General features: G+C 43.2%; 1 protein-coding gene across 1 annotated transcript in view; it reads left to right on the top strand.

Annotated features, from left to right (window-relative positions):
• Positions 1–282: 282 nt before the first annotated feature.
• The window catches only part of FAM135B (family with sequence similarity 135 member B), a 192,249-nt gene continuing 173,076 nt past the window's right edge, over positions 283–19,455 (top strand). Inside the window, exon 1 of the mRNA XM_066566718.1 lies at positions 283–462. The gene's annotated coding sequence lies outside the window, so the exon portion shown is untranslated. The remainder of the gene's footprint in view (positions 463–19,455) is intronic.

The following is a 19,455-nucleotide window of genomic DNA, read 5'->3' as shown; positions in this document are numbered from 1 at the left end:
GTATCACTCCATCTGCTCTCCCAGAGCCCCAAAACCGTGCCAAGGAGTGACCTCCATCCTCCTGGCTGCCTCCTTCCCTATGGAGAGGGGCTCTGGGGTGACATCCCCGTGCCTGCACATCGAGGGCTGCTTGGCAGCCATGGGTTGGAGCAGATCTGGGTGCTGGGGCAGCTGTTGCTCTGAGCGGTGCCGCCGCCGAGTTGGGTAACCATGGCAACAGCATCACCGCCAGCATCCTCCTCCTCCTCACTCGGCTCTCCTCCTCCTCGGCATCATCAGGAGCAGCAGCAGCAGCAGCAGCCCTGGCAGGAGCCAGAGCCCGGCAGCCGAGGCTGCAGCCAGCTGCTGCCAGCCCCTTCCCGCAGCGGCACCCGGTCACAGCCCCGGCCCCGCTGCTCCCGGGGGGAATAGGGCACAGGGAGCCGAGGGAGCTGCACTGCAGAGGGATCCCAGACCAGCCAGGTAAGAGCTGTGGGGCTGCTCACAAACTCCCCGGGATGGGATCAATGTGCTGTGTGCCTGGTGTGTGTTTGCATGCGAGTGTTGGCTGCGAGTTTTCCGGCTCGCTCCTTCCAACAGCAGTGTGATGACAATTCCAGGCAAGCATGTTTTCCAGCTCGTGTTCCCCATCCCTGCCATACTGTCCCTCTCTCTCTCCTCCACTCAGATAGAGGAGGAATAATAAATAATGTTCTAAAAGGTTGTTGGAAAAGGGGATGGTGGGGGGGCACAATGTGAGCAGAGTGGGGAACGGCTGCGCTTCTAAAATAAAAGTGGGCAGCAGCAGCGGAGCAAAGGTTGACGTGGTAATTAATAACCCTTAAAGAAAAAAAAAATTATGCGACAACGGACTTCTGTCTCTACCCACTCTACAAATAAATCTCTCTCATCATATTCAGCAGAGAGCTGTAAAGCAGAGAGGTATATGAATAGACAAGACTAGAAACCTCACTGTAGTCCACAACTGTCAGATTCACCTTAAGTGCTTTAAAACCAGACTTAATTATTACATTATCAATGCAGTCATACCTGAGAATATATGTATGTATAGAATTGCAAAAATACTGCACTTAAACCTTTACACCTCCTAAGAAATGAAAAAAATAAAATCTTAAAGATGTGCATCTGATGGCCACACAGTAAAAGATGCTCACTTTGTCTGTTGTGAGAAAGCATGAAGTGGGTGCATTTCAGAAGGTAGGAAGAATAGTTCTGATCCCAAAGCACATGAGGACAGTCCTTGTCCTTTTATAAACAGATGAGATACAAAGCTGTGGAGTGTCCTTGTGCAGGCAAATAGATGTGGCTGAGTCCGTATGTCTGAGGAGCACGAAGGGAGGGACAATAAGAAGTAAGTTTAAGCCAAGTGTTTGAGCTGTGACTGTTTGCTGTGTAATGACTGCAGAGAGCTCTTTCTACTTCCACGGAACTATTTTTATTTCTTTGTTTGTTTGTTATTGTCAGCAGTAAGGAGAAAGAGATCTGACGCTGCTGCTGTCTCTGTCTCCTTCTCCAAAACCCGGCTCTTCCTCTCTGGTGTCCCTTGTCCTCCCTAAATCATCTTTGTCTGTGCAATGCTGGAAATGCTTCCTAATTCAAACATGGGGATGGTCTGGGTATAACCCAACACAATTACTTCTATACTTGTGTGTATATATATATATTTATATATGTATATCCTTGTACGTAGGTTAAGAGACACCTGTCTCTCATGTTCAACCTGATTTGAAAATCAGAGTGGCTTTTGGTCCCAGTCCTGCATTTTGCTGTGTCTGTAGATCCTCCTAAAATCAGCAGGAGCTGGAATATAATTTTAAGTTTATAGGTACAGAGCAGAGGGCAGAACTGCACCCACCTTTTCTCTATGTTTACAAACATTCTCCAAGCTACAGAACAAGGAATTTGGGTAGGCAGGAGCTCATGTCCAGTTCTTATGCAAAAGTGCTGCAAAAATTACCTGGGAATTATTTTCCATCTCAAGGGAAATTGATAAGCTAAGGGATAGAAAAAGGAAATATAGGCAGCTATTTGGAATCAGTGCTTCAATCTGAAAAATAATTTCTTGAGGAACTTGACCTCATCACAACAGGTCTTCTCTACAAGGGGCTCTTTGATCTATGGAAATGACAGTGCTCACAGACACCAAGTTTAACTGAAGAGGAGGATTTTTGATACTTACATTAATTAAACTAAAGCACAGTAAGGCTACAGTCCTTAAGAGTCTGGACACATTACATGGTGTATTTCTGCATGAGATTTGGTGTTTGCTTTAAATTCAGAGAATAGTTAGGTCTTGAGACTTCTTTGTAGTAACAGAGAGGGAATAAAAGTGTCTGTCAAAATGTAAAAAGAGTGCAAACCTGCTCATGTGTCTGACACTCAGAAACCAGTGACAGAGCCACAATCCTGTTTACATGTGTTGCAGAGATGTACAGTGCATAATCCAGGGGCAGCTCAGTGAGGGACAGAGTAGTGACCCTCCTATCAGCACAAGCAGATGATTGAAGGTCAAAAGGCTCTGGGTATTACACATTAGCACTCTGCAAGTATTCCTGCACAGGCCTGCTTTGCTGCTGGAGTTGGGCAGGTGATTATGGAGAAGCCAGAGTTCATACATGGACTTTTGATTGCTACAGGGCTGAAAACTTCTGTTAGAAATGACCCTGGGTAAGGCAGGGAAGCTGGATGTCTTCATGAGCACTGCTTGGCCATAGAAATCCTCTGTGGAGGGCTGTTCATGGAAAGTCATGACACCGAGGCTGATATGAGTGGAAACAGCAAGGATGTTCCTCACCTCAGATATCCAGTATTTAATTCTCTGTGTCCCCCAGTCCTGCCGCTCTTTCCATTCCTTAACCTGGAAAGCTTAGGACAGATTTTTTTTTCATTTTACCTATTGTTTTTTTCTATTATATTTTATTTTATGAGTTTAGTAATGGACAGGAACATGGTCTTTCTTTTGTTTTGTGCACAGCTGTTAAGACCTGCTCCCTCAATGCTCACTTATTGTTCACTAGCACTGTTCTAAGGGGGAAAAATGTGTATCTCATGATATAACTAAGCATCTTTTAAAATCTTGCTTGCTAATTTTCATTAGTCACCCACTGTGGCTCTCAGAGCTCAGAACAAAAGAAGACTTATATAGTAGTATATTGTTCTAAAGTCAGCATTTGCCAACAGGTTGAGGCAGGAATTTTGGAAATGCTGCAGCCTGGGTTTGGGTGTTTTTTGTTGTTCTTAGTTTTGTTGTTGTTGTTGGTTTTGGTTTTGCTTGGTTTTTTTGTTTTTTTTTTTAATAAGGAAGATACATTTTTCCAGATCCTGCCCTGTAGTAAGCTGAAGCAAAAGATGATTTGAAGAAGAATGTTGTATCTTGCCTTTAGTTTAACAATGCTATTAATTTTATTTTGAGCCTATGTGTACAGTGCTGTTTATTATTCTATTCAATAATCACACTCTGTTATTTTCCCTCTAGCAATATTGTGGTTTTTCTTTTCCTTTACACTCTATTGTGATTGGCTAGGTTCACTGTTGAATGAGACAGACACTTAACCATGGAAAAGTTTTCCCAGTGAGGAGGGGGACAATGGGATCTTTGCATGAGAACCTGGACACTGCTCTGTTTAATTCCCTTAAAATAATGTACCCAATCCATACTTGATGCAGAAATAAGCTTTTTTTTTGCCAGTTTTCATCTTCTTGCAGAGTCAGACTGGTCTTGGCAAGTTCTCTTAGTCTAAATGATACCCATGAGATGCAATGGGAATCTTTGTGCCCGCTGAGCAGATACCCCATCAGCACTCAGGGAGGTTTTAATTCCTTCCTGGTCTACTGGCTCAGGTGGTGCAAGCTTTGGGTCTCTTTGCTCTGTAACCCCTGGGCTCCATCACTCTCCTTGCTCATGGTTTGAAAGCTTCTTCCCCCACTGGTGAGACAATCTGAGTGCCTGTGCTTCCCCCAGCACAGCTCTGGCAGAATTGTGTCCACGAGCACAAACAGTGCAGGTGTCTCACTGTGTGTGTTTCCTCTGATCCCCCCTGTACCCAGCTCCCTCCCTTGCATGCTGGTAGTGCCTGACATGCTGCAAGAACCTCAGGGCCTGTGACCTCTGCTGACACTGCTCCAGGAGGGAGTGAAACCACCTGGGCAGTTGTGGCTGCTGGGCTGATCCTCCTTCAGAAGGTCAGCGCTGTGACACGCCTCATCTCAACTTATTGGGAGAGTGAGTCAGAAGCTGGCTTCCTCCAAGTGTTCCAAATCCAAGAGGATATGATTTTATTCTCTCTCTAATCCTATTATTAGTGCCTGCAATATTAAGGACTATGTTATTCAGCAGTTTTATTTCTTCTCTGTTCCACTGCCACAGATGGAGCATCCAAACAAAGTGTAAAAGGAAGAAGTTCTTAATTTTGTACACTCAGATGCTGCTGACATCCATGTGGTGTCCCATACTGAAAGAGAATACCTTTGGGGGGGGAGGGGGGAAGCTCTCTCTGGTCCTTCTATAAATCTGCCAGAAATCTCATGTCATTTCTGCTTCTCACTTGGGTTCAAACATGCCTTGGTGTGAATTCTTTTTTTCTGTAGCCCCCACACCTCTGACCTAGGTATGTTTCAGTAGTAAGATCATTTTCAGTGGTCACAGAGGGACCCACAAAATTTACTTCTCTTACTGCACATGAGGCACTGCAGGTAAATGCAGTATCCTGATATGCTCTTCCTACTTGTTGTCTTTTCTCATCCTTAGGATTGTGGGACTAAGACAACGTAAGCAGTTCTTTACCTTTTCCTGTCATACATACCCACCAAATTCTTGATTTTGTAGTAGTATACCTAGTATATATATAACATATGTATCTAGTAGTTATATTAATCATAATTCCTTTTTATTTATTTGTTCTTAGCTACGGGGTGTTGTCATGGATAGCTAAGACCCTGTGCACTCTATTGGAATTTAGAGGTGAAACTGCAGATATTAAACAACAGACTTGTACTGAAAATGCATAGCAGTGCTGTGACAAAAAAATTGGTGTTTGTCTTCTTTGCATGGAAACCTCAGACTCTGGTCACTGGCTTTTGAGGATTCACAGAATTCAGCATAATGACAAGTGGGACTTTATTTTTGTAACTTGGCTTGGTAGGGACTACCTGTGCTGTTAGCACCCTGATGCCACCATTTAGCAGCCTGGGGAGGACTAGGCTCTTTTTTGGTCCAGCTAGTTGGGCAAAAAACCTCCCCATTATATTACTATACAGATCTGCACAGCTGGAAAGGAGTCTGGTTCTGCACCATCTTCTAATGTATAATTTTGGTTTCTGTCATTGTTAATATTGCATTTATTTCTGACACTGGCAAGCACAGTCCCATTACCTTTTTATGGCCCTAAAGAATGTAAGTATTATTTGGAGGATGTGGCTTGAGTGAAATGCTGCTTGTATCTTGGTCAATTTGTCAACCCATACTGCCAACACCATTGTGGCAGTAGGAAAAGCAATCCTGTTGTATGAAAATGATTTCTTAAAGAACAGAGCAAAAGGACCAGGATTTCCATCTACTGAATCCTGGATGGGAGTGGTGTTTCAGTATGAAAACTTCCATGTCTGTTAAATTATCTCCTCCTTTCCACTCATAGCCTCCTGCTCTGCTCAGTGGCTTTGACTTGACCTCATTGCAGGGAGATGATGCCTATAGATGATGTAACCTCATATTCTTGCTAAATATGCCCTTGGCTTGTAAGTGTCAGCTTTGAGGTGTCTGCATGAAACCACTGATTGTATTTGCTTAAAAAAGTCTCCCATTTGTTTCACAGGTGATGGGGCAGAATGGGCAAACACCCACTTTTGGGGGATCACATCTCTTTGCTTGCCACTTTTCTGGATTTGTGTGCTCTAAATATAAATTTGGGTTCTTACTGATATTTCAGTTTCTGTAGAGAACTCTGGGCTACAGGTTTTGAGCTGGCAGTCTGCCAGTACCTGTAGCAAGTGCTCTCCCTCTGTGTGATTGAGCACCTGAGTGCTGCAGGTACTGGCTCACATCTGCACAGCTCTTCTGCACTATTAGGGCCCAACTAGCCCACGTCACAGGACATGAGGATCTCTGTGGGACAGGGCAGATGGATTTCATTAGAACTGAGCAGTCTCTGCTGCTGCAAGTATCTCTTACAGATGCTTACAGAGTACACTGCCCTGCATAATAATCCTGTTCTACACCCTGCAGTCTCACAGTGCTATTTATTTTCTTTTCCTGCCTGTCTTGGTTTAAAATCTCAGCTGAAAACTTCTCTTTTCTGCCTGCGCCTCAACGTTTCCTCTCCATTTCCCTCTCCCTTTGCAGCTGTGCTTAGGCTGAGCTGTGTGAGGGTGCAGTTTGCTACAGAAGATGTTAGAGGAAATAAGGTCTCATTGTGTGATGTTCTAGAGTGCTTTGCTCCACAGCCACCCAGCCCTTGCACCACTGGAGGCTGTGGGATGTTTGCCACTGACCTCAGGAACAGCAGGAGTCATCCCCGTGCACAAAAGTCTTTTCAGAAAGAAAGATAATGCACAAGGCTGTGAAGAGGTTGTTGTTTGAGAAAGGCATGGAAGCCTGAGCCCTCTGGGTCGAAAAGCTTTTGTTGGCTGCCATGGATGGATCAAAGTCAAGCTGCTGTTTTAGCTTGGGATGTCACAACCACCTGAACATTCCTTGTCTTTGCCTGGGGAACCAGGCAGCAAAGTCAGGGGCATTATGAGGCAGAAGATTACAAGGCAGATAAATATTATTTCAGCAAGGCTACTCTTTTGAAAGATGTCCATATGGATGAATGGATGAAATGGAGATGAATAATAATTCCAGAAGGTGACGTGAAAAGCCCTTAGATGTGTTCTTTTTTTTTATGGTGGGGAAGGGAGGAATAGATTTTGGATTGCATCAATTCATTTGGATTGCTTCAATTCTTTTGGATTGCATCAATTCTTTTGTCTGAAGAGGGAAGATTGTTGGAAAAAAAAAACAACAAAAAAACCCCAGTGAATAAAGCTAGTGAAGAATGATCATCAGACTTCTGCTAATTTTTAGTAGCTTTGTAAATTAGGCCTTGTTTTGTTTAGGTGCCTTGTGTTGGTAGTAGGTGACATTAGTGCTTTATCAAACTTGCTGTGCTGAGGAGCTCATTGGTTTAGTGCAGCTAATAATAATACCCTGATGGAGAAACAGAAGGTGGGCTAGCTCAGCATCAGACATCGGAGTGCAGAAATAGTCTCTGCTAGTTGAACTAAAAATACACACCAGCATAACCCTCTTGCCTACAGCAGCACATGCTGAAGGCACTTTGGACTCTGGCCGTGGGGGGAATGGCTTCCCTTTGTTTTTGGCAGCTGCTGGATCTGCAGTGCCCTGTGGTGATTCGTTTGTGTGACTGCCTAATGCTACCTTAGGTGTGCAAGGCCCCTCAGAGCAAGTTAATTAATATCCTTGGAAAGTTAATCATTACCCAGAGTCATAATCAGACTATATAGGGTGAAATGGGCTGCATCAGATGACTTGTTAAGCCAGCTTGTCCCAGGCTGGGACTTTGTGATCATGGAATCACCCAACGACAGGGGAGTGACCAGCAGCAGCAACTGAGATGTAACCATGGCTACTCTGCTCCACTGCTCCCTGCTCCTGCTTGGGGACAAACAGCAGATGTCAAGATTGCTGCTGAATTATGAGCCCTGGAGTTATTGCTGCACAATGTGGTCAAGGGGATTGATCTGGTTTTTTCCTACCTCCTCCCAGGGTTTGCTCAGCCTCTCCACTTGGGCTCTGCATGGGTGAAATTCAGTTTAGCGTGTACACGTTTTTCTGCTCTGAGCTTCAAAATCTCCATGACAATAAGCTAAAAGTGGCAGAGATGTAGTGGGGATAGGGTACCCTGAAATAGGTTAGTTAGATGAAATTAGGACACATCTAATGCCAGAATCAGCAGTGCAACATGGATCTCTGCTGCATTGTCAGATGGTAGATCAAAGGTGAGGAACGCCTTCTAGATGAATCACAGAATCATAGAACAATTTAAGTTGGAAAAGACCTCTAAGCTCATCAAGTCCAACCTCTAACCCAGCACAGCTGAGATGAGGAAAAGTGCTCCCTGAAAAGAGGGAGTTAATTGACTGTGTTGGGCACAAGTGATGAGACGTTGTCTCCAGATAAAAGATACAAACACAAAGTTCTGAGACAGTGAAGACAAGAAGCAAGGCCTGAATGCTCTAATTTGAAATTCCTGCATTAGATGTAAGAAAACCCAGCTGTGGTGGGACTCCTTCACTTGTTTGAATACTGAAACCTGTGGCTGGGATGGGAATGGACAAGGATATGGCTGGAGCTACTTTGGTCACCACACCTGCAGGTAGGAGGAATACAGGGGCTGCACCATCACTCCTGCCTTGCTTCCCTCCCAAAGCCAGGTGCCTGCTGTCTGCACAAGCACAGGTGCTTCCCTCAGAGCAGGACGTGGCAGGATATTGCATGAAGAAATGTCAGCTAACAGAAATGGTTTTATAAGATCCAACACAGACGTAAGCCCTTTCCACAATGCACTTGAGCTTTTTTTTGTAATTTTTTTTTTTTTGCTTTATTACAACCAGGAGATCCAGGGAGATTTTCTCTTTTGGAATAGGTGTTTCTTGTGTGGACTTCTCTGAGTTGAGGTTACCTTAATAAAGGGAGCACCAGGAATGACAATCTTCCTTGCCTGTCTTTTTTAGCCAGTCTTAGCTTCTTTCTGGGACTGCTATTGTACTTACTCTCTGATGAAGTGAGTAGTAAAAAGCTATTTTTGTTCACAGGGTAGTTTCATAGGATAATTCTGGTTGGAAGGAACATCTATTCCAATCACCTCTGGGGTCAGACCAGCCTTCTTAGGGCTTTATCTAGTCCAGCTTTTTATACTTCTATTACAGAAAGTGAATGGCCTCTAAAATTTTCTGAATTGTAAGGACCAGGGTCATCAGGAGCTTTCAGAGAGAGTTTTGAGAGAGAGACAGGAGGTCTGGCAGCACCTGCAAAGAACCTCTCCATGAGGACTTCTGACCATGAAGATATCCAGGGGAAACTGGCAGCAACTCTAAAAGGAGGGTGGCATGCAGAGCAGGACAGAGGTGAAAATGAACTTATCAAAAACCTTCTTGGGCTGTCAAGGGCAGGTTTATTCCTCAGCATAAGTGGCTTCCTCTGGGGATTTGTTGAATACTCACTGCCAGGGGGAAGGTGCTGATGTTTGCAGTGCAGTGGGTCTGGCTTGCCCTGTGTCTGTACATGGCAGATGCCTGTTCTGGGAGATGATGCCTCAGGTCAGTGACTTAATTGTGTCTGGTTTGGAGACCTTTTACCACACCTGAGATAACTCAAGGCTTACAGGATGGCGTTTGGAAGAATCATCTTGTTCAGCAGCAATAATCAGCAATTACTAAGAAAAGATCACCTTACTTAGTCATTTCCCACTGCTCTCATCTTCCCACCAAACACTCTGTTTATAAAAGCTTTTCTTTCAGGACCAGTGCCACTGATAATCAGAACCCTCAGCGTCACAGGAGCATTTTAAAAAGAGTTTGAGGGCCAATTATATAAATGTTTCCTCTTTTGTAAAACAGCTTGGGACTTGTAAACATATTAAGTCCACATATCTCTAAATAATTCATGATGATGAATTATTTACTTGTGTAAGCTGTGTTTTAAGTAAGGAAATATATTTTCCTAATATGAATGAAATAAAGATATTTTAGATAATTTTGAAAGAAGTAGCTGCCTTTTCACTCTTTTGCTTTTTTTGTGTTCCAATTGATTTTTCTGACGAGTTTGTTTTTCAGGAGTGGCTGATACCAGCCAGGTCTGTAGTGTGTGAAGGTGACTTCCTCAGCACCAACACCCACAAAACCTTTCAGCAGAATAAGGCTTATCAGAAATCAAGGAGTCCACTTCATGTTGTAGATGTGTGAAGGGCACATGTTGTGACTTAGAATTTTAGAATCATTGTTTATTTTATAGATGATATTGAAGATGGCAACTTCAATCCATGTAAAGTAAAGGTGAATGCTGTTACTATGGAGTCCTTTATAAGATGCTTTTGGGTTTGAGCCTTATTTATGAGATTATTTTGAATTTTGTCCCTTTTGTGTATATATGTGTATATATATATATATATATATATATATATGGATCATTCTGTTGCATTTTCTTTTTTGCTTTTCTCTCCCCTTCCTTTTCCTCCCTCAACAACAGATGATTTTGAAGACAGCATGAATGAAACAAAATGTTGGCATGGTCTAGCTGAATTTCCTGACAAGATAAACATTAAGTTAAATGTGAGACATATGCCTTAGCGTGTGACTGTAATTTTATAGGTTCTTTTATATGTTATGGTTGGCAACAGAATCCCTGTAGCTTATTCTGGCTAGGAAGAACAGTATTTCTTAGTCTTAAGGCAGATACATGATTTAAAAATCTGTGTATGCTACCAGCTATAAGTGTGAGGGCTGAAGTGTATCTTGGTTTAAGTATTGTCCATTCCAGTTCATCCAATAATCAAAGATGGTTATTCAACCATGGTGCATTTGTGATGGGGATAATGTTCTCATCAGAAGTCCTCTTTTCTGCCTTTGTCCCACCTCTGGAGTTAAGCTGTCTGGAGGTGATGCCCCTCTCTTTGCTCCCACTGTGGAATGCAGGCTTGCATTGGGTGAGAATATTTTTTCTGATGGCTGCACAGGTACAGAATTAGAGGGTTATTGGCTCTAGGTCATCCTGTGAGACTTTAGTTTGTGCAGCCAGACCATCAGAGGATAAATGCTGTGCCCTTCCCCAGCCCCTTTAATTTTGGGGACCACTTGTATAATCTTGGAGTTCTTTGAACTGCAATGAAATTTGCTCATCCCCCCTCACATTTTTACACAAGGATCCCCATGCTGAAATGACATTGATAATTCTTCTATGGTAATGCTCAGGCCTAGGAGTGCATTTTGTCTGAGATGCTAATCATGAGTGGAATTTATTTATTTGTTTACTCATTTTTATTTATTTATTAATTTCTTTTAGTATAATCAGCTTCATTCAAAGTAGCCACCAGCTTTCTTTTTGTGGACAGGTCAGAGATATAGATATTTCTAAGGTGCTACCCAGATAACTCCTTTAAAATGCATTCTTTAGGACAGAAAAATCATGCTCAAGCTTTGCCTTCACTGTCTGAACAGGAGCCTGGACAAATAGTTGAGGAACAGCCATTTACACTGTAGATGTATGTCCTTTTATTGAGTGTAAACTTATTTATTGCCAAAATATGGAACAGGGGACAGACACCCTGAGCTTTATCCCTCTTTTCCAAACACCCTTCACACTTGTCTTTATGGCATAAGTGATCTTTTGTTTTCAACCAATCATACACATTCCTACTGCCTTTGCCAATCAGGTTTCCAGTCTGTTCTGGCATTTTGGAGGGCAGGACCACATTTCCTGTGATCTGCTACCACCTTTCTCTGTGTGATGCCCCACCCTGTACTCCTGGCTGGTTGCTGGATTAGGACAGGGGAAAAATGGTGAAACATTCCTAGCATTGCTTCACATTATGCATAAGAAAGGATTTTGGTTCTAAGGTATAATCAGGGAATAAATGGCATATTTGGCAAAATGTAGCTTGTTCAGAAGCAGCATTTGAACTTGAAAGATGCAAAGATCCATGAGCCAGCTTGGATAACAGAAGCATTATAACTTAGCCTGGTGCTCAGCTGCAGCAGGACATCACTGGGATGCACAGATGTTGGGAGAAGGGGACTTTAGCCCAAGCAGAGCAGCCTCTGTTCCTTGCTCCTGAGAGCTGGTTCAGAGACAGCTCATGCACACCTCTGTAGTGGTTCAGAGATGCAGCACCCTTTGTTTGGAAGAGTAATTTAGCACTTTGTGTGGGTGCGTTTATGGGAACATACAGATCCTCTTAAAGAAATAGGCACTTTTCTGGTATTTGCAGAGGTTATGGTTCACATTAAGAGAAAAAAAAAAAAAAAACTAAAACAAAACACATTTAGTGGAGGAAATTTCCATTATTCACCATCAGTTCTTATTTGTACCTTGACAACTTATTCTGTGTGGGGAAAGGCGTTGAAAGCTGGTTTCCAAAAGGATTAAGTATGTTGGGTACTTAGTACATCAACAAACTTGTGGAAAGAGTTGCACCTAAAGGTCTAATTCTTACAACTGCTGTTAGAGTGGCAGTAAGAGAGGCTGAGGATGTAAGGACACAGAGCTATTGGAAATTGTCCAAGGGAAGGTCATGGAGATGGTGAAGGGCCTGGAGGGGAAGCCACACAAGGAGTAGCTGAGGTCACTTGGTTTGTTCAGGCTGAGGAAGAGGAGGCTGAGGGCAGAGACCTCATTGTAGTCCACACCTTCCTCCTGAAGGGAGGATGAGGGGCAGGCACTGATCTCTTCTCTGTGGTGACCAGCAATTAGGCTCAAGAGAACAGCATGAAGCTGTCAGGGGAGGTTTAGTTTGGATATTAGGAAAAGGGTTTTCACCCACAGGTTGGTTGGGCACTGGAACAGGCTCCCCAGGGCAGTGGTCACAGCACCGAGCCTGACAGAGTTCAAAAAATATTTGGACAATGCTCTCAGGCACATGGTGGGATTCTTGGGTGGTCCTGTACAGGGCCAGGAGTTGGACTCCAGTATCCTTGTGGGTCTCTTTCAACTCAGGACATTCTATGATTCTGTGCTTCTATGAGGTTAAGTCATCACTGTCTCTATGAGAGCTCTCCTGGAATTTTCCTTCTGTTACTGTAGAGCCTGAACTTCCCGTGTGTGGTTGCAGATTTATCCTTCCTCATGCACTGCTGAAGTCAAGGAGAGCAGCATTGTGATGCCAGGTGAATACCTAAAGCCCAAAGTGTGTAAAATTCAGAAAAAAAAAATCAAGAATCCAGGGAGCCCCGGGCCCATGGCTGTCTTCCCCCATTCCACATACAGGTCATCCCCTGGATGATGTTTGTAGGACAAGGTCACTGTGCCTCTGTCTGCAGCTCCCAGGTGTCTCACACCAGCATCTCTCACAGCAGCCACTCTCCAGCTGGGAATGTGCAGTGCAGCCCAGCCTGGGGTGCCCTCACCAGCTGTGGCTGGTGGTGCAGAGGCTGCTGAGATGCTGCTGCTGCAGATGCTGACATGAGTGGCTGTAGCCATCAGTGAAATTTGTGACCTTTCTCCAGCCTGTGATTAGTCAGTCCTGCTGCACAACTCTGCTGGTGCTGCTGCTCCTCCAGTTGTTCATCTCTGTAATGGATGATATGTTCTGGAAACTTCCAGGAATTTTCACTCCTGTGTCCTCTTAGATGTGTGGGGGTTCCATTTTTGGGTTTCTCTGGGTCTGGATTGAAGGCACTTGAGACAGTAATTCATGTTTGCACTCAAGTGTTTATTATTTCTTATCAGTAAAACAGTGTCACTACTGTGAGTTCAGCAGCTTTTCATTAGAAGGCACAAAATGGCCAACAGTCTCTTGTTCCAAGGTCTTTTAAGACTAAACTATCTATTTAAGAACTGACACCTAGATTATTTTCCCTTTTAACCCGATAACTGATCCCAAAGTGCCCGCAGTGTGGAATTTCTGCCCAATTACAAAATGCCACCCAAACCCATGAAGAAGAAGGAAGAAGAAGCATGAGGAAGAAGCCCAGCACAACACCCTGTGCCCTCCATCTTGCTTCCATCCACAACATACTGAATATCCCAAAACCTAAATTTCTCACCAAGTGATACATAGATGTTGCTGACAACATGTAAAGAAGACAACTTAAAAGGTTGTTTCCTTCTCTCTCCACCATTGTGCAATGCTCTACCCAGTGACTGCTGCTCACTTGGTTTCTGTGGTTGCTCTGGCTGGATCAACCACAGAATCCTAGAACAGTGTGAGTTGGAAGGGACCTCAAAGATCTTCTCATTCCAACTCCCCTGCCACCTTCCACTAGACTGGGTTGCTCAGGATCTGCAGGTCAGGAGGGTGGGTTTTCACCAGGAACATTAACTAGTCATTTAAACATTTTGCTGCTTCAGTCTGTAGCAGTGGAACTGCTGAGGTAGAAGACAAACTCCTCCTTTTTAATTTTAAGGGCAATATTTATCTTGGTTTGTTTATGAATAATTGTCAAGTCTCAGCACATCTACTGTAAGCCTCAAATCAGTGCTGAATGCATCCTTTTTCTTCAGATCATTGATTTAATGATCAACAAAGTAATAAAGATGGGAGGAAATGCAGAATTATTATGCTTAGGTGAGACTTGTGGCACCTTGACAAAGCTGCCTGAAAAAAGATGAAATTCTCTGTTGATGAATACAAAGTAATGTACAATGGAAAGTATTAACTTAAGTGATTCATAGCATTTGCTGGCTTAAAATAAATTCTGACTACTTGAGAGGAAAGAAAGCCTTCAGAAAACCTTTCTATGTGTATGGGTACCTTAGGAAATAAAATCTGCTGTGAATAAATAGAATATTTGGTGTATAAGAACTGGGATGAAGATTATTTGTGAATAGAAAAATTAATCACGCTTTTTTGTTTTCCCTACAGTGAAATATTTGGCATTTAAAAATATTTTAACTTCAATTAACATGAACCTGTGGGAAGTATTGATCTAGAATTTGTTTAGGGAAAAATATGGAAATTAAGGGATCCAGTTGGAAAGTTCAGGGTTGTTTGTTTTAAAACCCTTTTTTTAAATGTCAAAATGCAATTGTTTTAGAAAAAGAAGCTATTTACATTAAAAAAAATCTTAAATGAAGAGTGTTGGTTCACAGACGCAGTGTTTCTGATCCATCAAAATATTTTTATTTCTATCAAAAAGTTTTGTGGGAAATAGAGGGCTTTCATTTGGAGTCTGAACACAAACACCCACCCACCCAAAGCCTGAAGATTTCTTGCTACGGGTCCCATGGGTGTGTTCTCCACAGCATTGCAGTGCCTCACCAGGAGCGTGCCCTCTGCTGAAGAGCTGCATTTTAATTTGGTCACTGTCTCCCCAGGGCCCACATCACACAGGCTGGAGGCTCCAGAAGGAGGTGACCAGAATTCCTACTGGTTTCTGTGCTTTGGATTTGAGTAAAATGAATGTTATTTCAGCTAAGAATTAAGGACATGCTTAGCTGAAGGGTGAGGTACTCACATTCTCAGTTTCTGTGAAGTTAAGGGAAAAACTTCCTGTTGGATGAGGAAGGTTTTCATTCCTGGTTTTGGTATCAACAAGGTAGTCCATGTGGCAAGCTGGGAGCAGTTGTTCTCTGCAGAACTAACTGCTGAGTACCTAGAATAACACAAAGTGAAACAATTTACCTTTGTCTCTTCTATTTTCCTAAATACAAGGGAATGATAGCATTCTATGAAAGTCAAATGAATTACTTTGAATGTAGATTAAAAAAAAAACCCAAAAACCCCCCACTTTTAAACCATGAAGTTTGCAAAAAACTAAACCAAATCAACCCCCCCAATCAAACTAAACCAAACTAAATCAAACTAACCAAAAATCAAACTAAACCAAAACAAACTAAAAATCAAAACAAATTAATTCAAAACTAGGAAAAAATATCAAAGGAAATTAAAAAAAAAAAGAAAATGGATAAGCAAGGGAAAAGTGCTCCATTTGTGGTTAGAGGATAAGAGGATGAGTTTAAAATCAGGTTTTAAACAGAGGCTGAGGTCACAGGGGCTGAGAAAATGTAAAGATTTCCACCTGGTTCATTTTTGTGTCATGCAATATCTGAGAGAAACTGTAACAAAACATACCTGCTGGGAAACACATTTTTTAACTTTTCTTTCACACAGAATAGCCCACATTGGAAGAGATGTCGAAAGTTCATTCAGCCCAGTCTTTTGTGAGAAGGGCAGCCAAGAGGGGACCATGTAGGAACCTGCCCTGTCACATCTGAAAAACATCCAGAGATGGGGGCTCTACCTTGACCATGCAGGGTTGTTCCAGGGAATGATTATTCTCACTGTGAAAACTCCTCTTACGCAGGGATGAAACCTTTTCTGGTGTAAATTGTAACCATTTCACTTTTTCTTCTCCTGTGGTTCCTCATGTAGAAACACTGTTCTCTTTGTAGCTACCCAGGAATAGTTACTGGAAACATGGGATGAGATTGCCCCTGAGCCTTCTCCTCTGCAGGGAAGAGATTTCCCTCTGTCATTGCTCAGAGATCAGGTCATGGCACTCCTCTGGAGCCTCTCCCATTTTTCTGTCTTTCTTGAGCTGTGGGGACCAGAGCTGGACACACTCTGATCACCATTCTCTGAGTGCAGCCTTTTAGCCAATTTCCTGCCCATCTTGCAGGCAACCCAACCAGTCTCTATCCTGCCAGCTTGTCCCATGCATGCAGTTTGTCTAGTTTGTAATTTCAGCGCGATTTTCAGCTTTTCATTGAAGCCTCTATGTTTGGTACTGCAATGTGCTATTTGTCTCCAGTATTCTGAAGTGAAAAGGTGAACTCCAGCATCTATTTCTTGGGTCATCAACCCCTATCTATATGTAGAGATGTTTCTAGGGTTTTTATTTTTTTATGTTTGTTTCTATCAGTACTGAAATTCTTAGGTCATAGTGCGCATAAAACTAGGCTTTAGTACATGGAACATGTATTCTGCATTTGCTTTTTAAATGTCACAGTGCCTTCCTTGCAAAAAAAGCACTTACAAGATCTGGGTTTGGTAATGCATTAGGAAAAAAAAAGATTAGGAAAAAAAAAAAAGGAAACACTCTACCCAACCTGTTAATTAACTTCCTTAGGATTTTTTTGGCTTTGGGTTTTTTTGGTAAAAATTAAATTTCCATTTATTCAGTGTGCAAGAAATAAGAATGTTGAACTCTATGTGAAAAATGGAGAGGAAGAAATACAAAGGTACTGCAGAATGCCAGGGCTCGGCATATGCACAGAAAAATAAGATACTTGTGACAATGGAAAATAAAACTAGAAACATTTTTTTCTCTTCTGTCTGCATGGTGAAATTGTCCTATAATAAATCAATTATTATCAATCTCTTCTACAGGGCTCAAAGGAGACCCATCTGCATTGCCACAGTAGGTTAAAACATTCAGTGTCTCTCTCAAGAAAAAGCCCCACTGTGCCATAATAGGATTTAATATTTTCCATCATCATGTGGCTGTGATTGTAAAAGATAATTGTTAAAAGCCCCAGTGTTCAAGATGACAGGTTTAGAGCAGGAAGGCTAAAGGTAGCAAAGTTCCAATGGGCATTTTCCTTTCTTTTTTTTCTTTCAGCATAGAAACACTTCTTCACCACTTGTCCTCCCTCTTTCCCCTCTTTGCCAGCGTCTTCCATGGCACCGCCCTAGGTCTCATGTAAAATGGAGGCAGAGTTGTGGAAATACCTCTCAATATAATGGACTTCTCATACTGCTTGGGTCCATTCTTATCCCCAGGTCCCATAAACACATTGCTGCAGAAATGGGGAAATTGTTTCACAGCCACTATTCTGAAACTCTGTTGTGCCATTACTGCTTTGTGTTGATGTGCCCAGGCAAAATTCCTGACTGGAACACGTCCTGACTTCAGTGGTGCTTCAGCAGGTTTGTCCTGCCCATCTCCAATTTCATGGACATGTGCTGACCATTGCCTCCTGCTGTCTTGCACTCTCCTCCTCTGTCCTTGTCTCTGCTGTCCCTGCATGGGAAGCTGCCACATTTCTGTCACAACTCGGAGTCAATCCCAGCAAACCACTCTGCTGACTGCCAGCTACTGCTCGCAGGGATTTGCCTTTTCTTTTGCCCTTCTTCCCATTAGATGAGAACAAAAAGCTGTGATAACTTTTCTCTGGTTTTGGAGGATAGTTTTTCCCTTTCAAAATTAAATCTCCTTCTGCCCTTTCATTCAGTTTGGGAATGATGTTCTTGAGCTCGGTCTATCCTTGTGCTTTTTTGTGTCCAAGAGGCTCAGCTCCTTCCCTCTGTTGATTGATTTCTCTGTCTCAGTAATCATGTTCAGCTCTGGGTGCTGAACAGGTCTGAAGTGCTGCAGAAATAAACATCATATCTTTACTGAAATCTGCAGCCCCTTCATCTTAGGTGTGCTTCAGATTGCTGTATTTTCTGGAAAAAGAAGCTAGATTGTCCATGTCCTTCTTTTAATTTACTGCTTTCCCTCTCCACACCTTTGTTCCCTACCTTCCAACCTATAAACAATCTGTGTTTCTCAAAAATCTCATCACCTTTCCCTAAAAAGGCAGCTTTTTCCCATCCCTCTCCTCTCCTGTCACATTCTAACCATGCAGACCCCCTGGAGCCAGCAGTGCCCTTGTGGCCAAGAAGGCCAAGATATCCTGGGGTGCTTTAGGAGGGTCATTTACTGCCAGCAGGTTGAGGGAGATGATCCTGTCCCTCTACTCAGCCCTAGACAGGGGCATCTGGAGTGCTGTGTCCAATTCTGGGCTCCTCAGGACAAGAGACATGGAGCTCCTGGAGCAGGTTCAATAGACATAATGAAGGGAATCAATTGTCTCTTATTAGGAAAAGCTGAAGGAGCTGGGGCTGTTCAGCCTCGAGATGACTGAGAGGGGACCTCATCCCTGTCTGTCCCTGTCTGCAGGGAGGGGTCAGAGCAGGGACCAGGCTCTGCTCAGGTGCCCAGCAATGGGACAAGAGGAATGGGCAGGAACTGATGCCCAGGAAGTTCCACCTGGACATCAGGAATAATTTCTTCCCTGTGCAGTGACCAAGCCCTGAACAGATTGCCCAGAGAGTGTGTGGGGTCTCCCTCACTGGAGATATTCCAGCACTGTCTGGACACAATCCTGTGCCTGTGCTCTGGGATGGCCCTGCTTGAGCAGAGATGTTTGACCAGATGATCCACTGTGGTCACTTCCAAGCTGACCCATTCTGTGATTTTGGGATTGATTCTGTACTAAGGTGTACAATTTTTGGCAGGCAGGAACATGTTCTTATCTCTGGTGCCAGCTGCTTTCTGGAAAGACCCCAGCCTCTTCTAAACCAGAGAGGAAATGGCATTATTTAAAATTGTTCCTCTCTAAATGGTCCCAACTAATTATGAAGGCTACAGCTACTGTGAGATGAGCTATTAAATGCCTTGAATGGGTTTCTGAAGCCTGTACTAGAATGGGATGAGTCACAGTTGCACCAGCTGACTGCAAATGAGTGGGTGGGAGGGGAAGAGGCCCTGTACTTTGTTGGCAAGGTGGGAACAAAGAGCTCTCCACAGGCCTGGGATATGATCTGGGGTGAGTTAGGAATGACAGCTCGCAGCAGTAAGATGGAGGCAACAGAGTGCTTGTCAAAGAGGTAAAGCCTGAGCTTTTAAGTTAAATCACACCTTGAAACCATTCTGTCTGAATGAAGGAAGTGGGAGATCAGCAGAGGATTGGTCAGGCTGTGAGATGCCATGTAGGATTTAGTCTCAGCTTCTTGGTCTGACTGCTTGTACGTAGCTCCT

Source organism: Molothrus aeneus, chromosome 1 (assembly GCF_037042795.1).
Source record: "Molothrus aeneus isolate 106 chromosome 1, BPBGC_Maene_1.0, whole genome shotgun sequence".
Taxonomy (NCBI): Eukaryota; Metazoa; Chordata; class Aves; order Passeriformes; family Icteridae; genus Molothrus; species Molothrus aeneus.
This window is presented reverse-complemented; position numbering and strand designations above follow the sequence as displayed.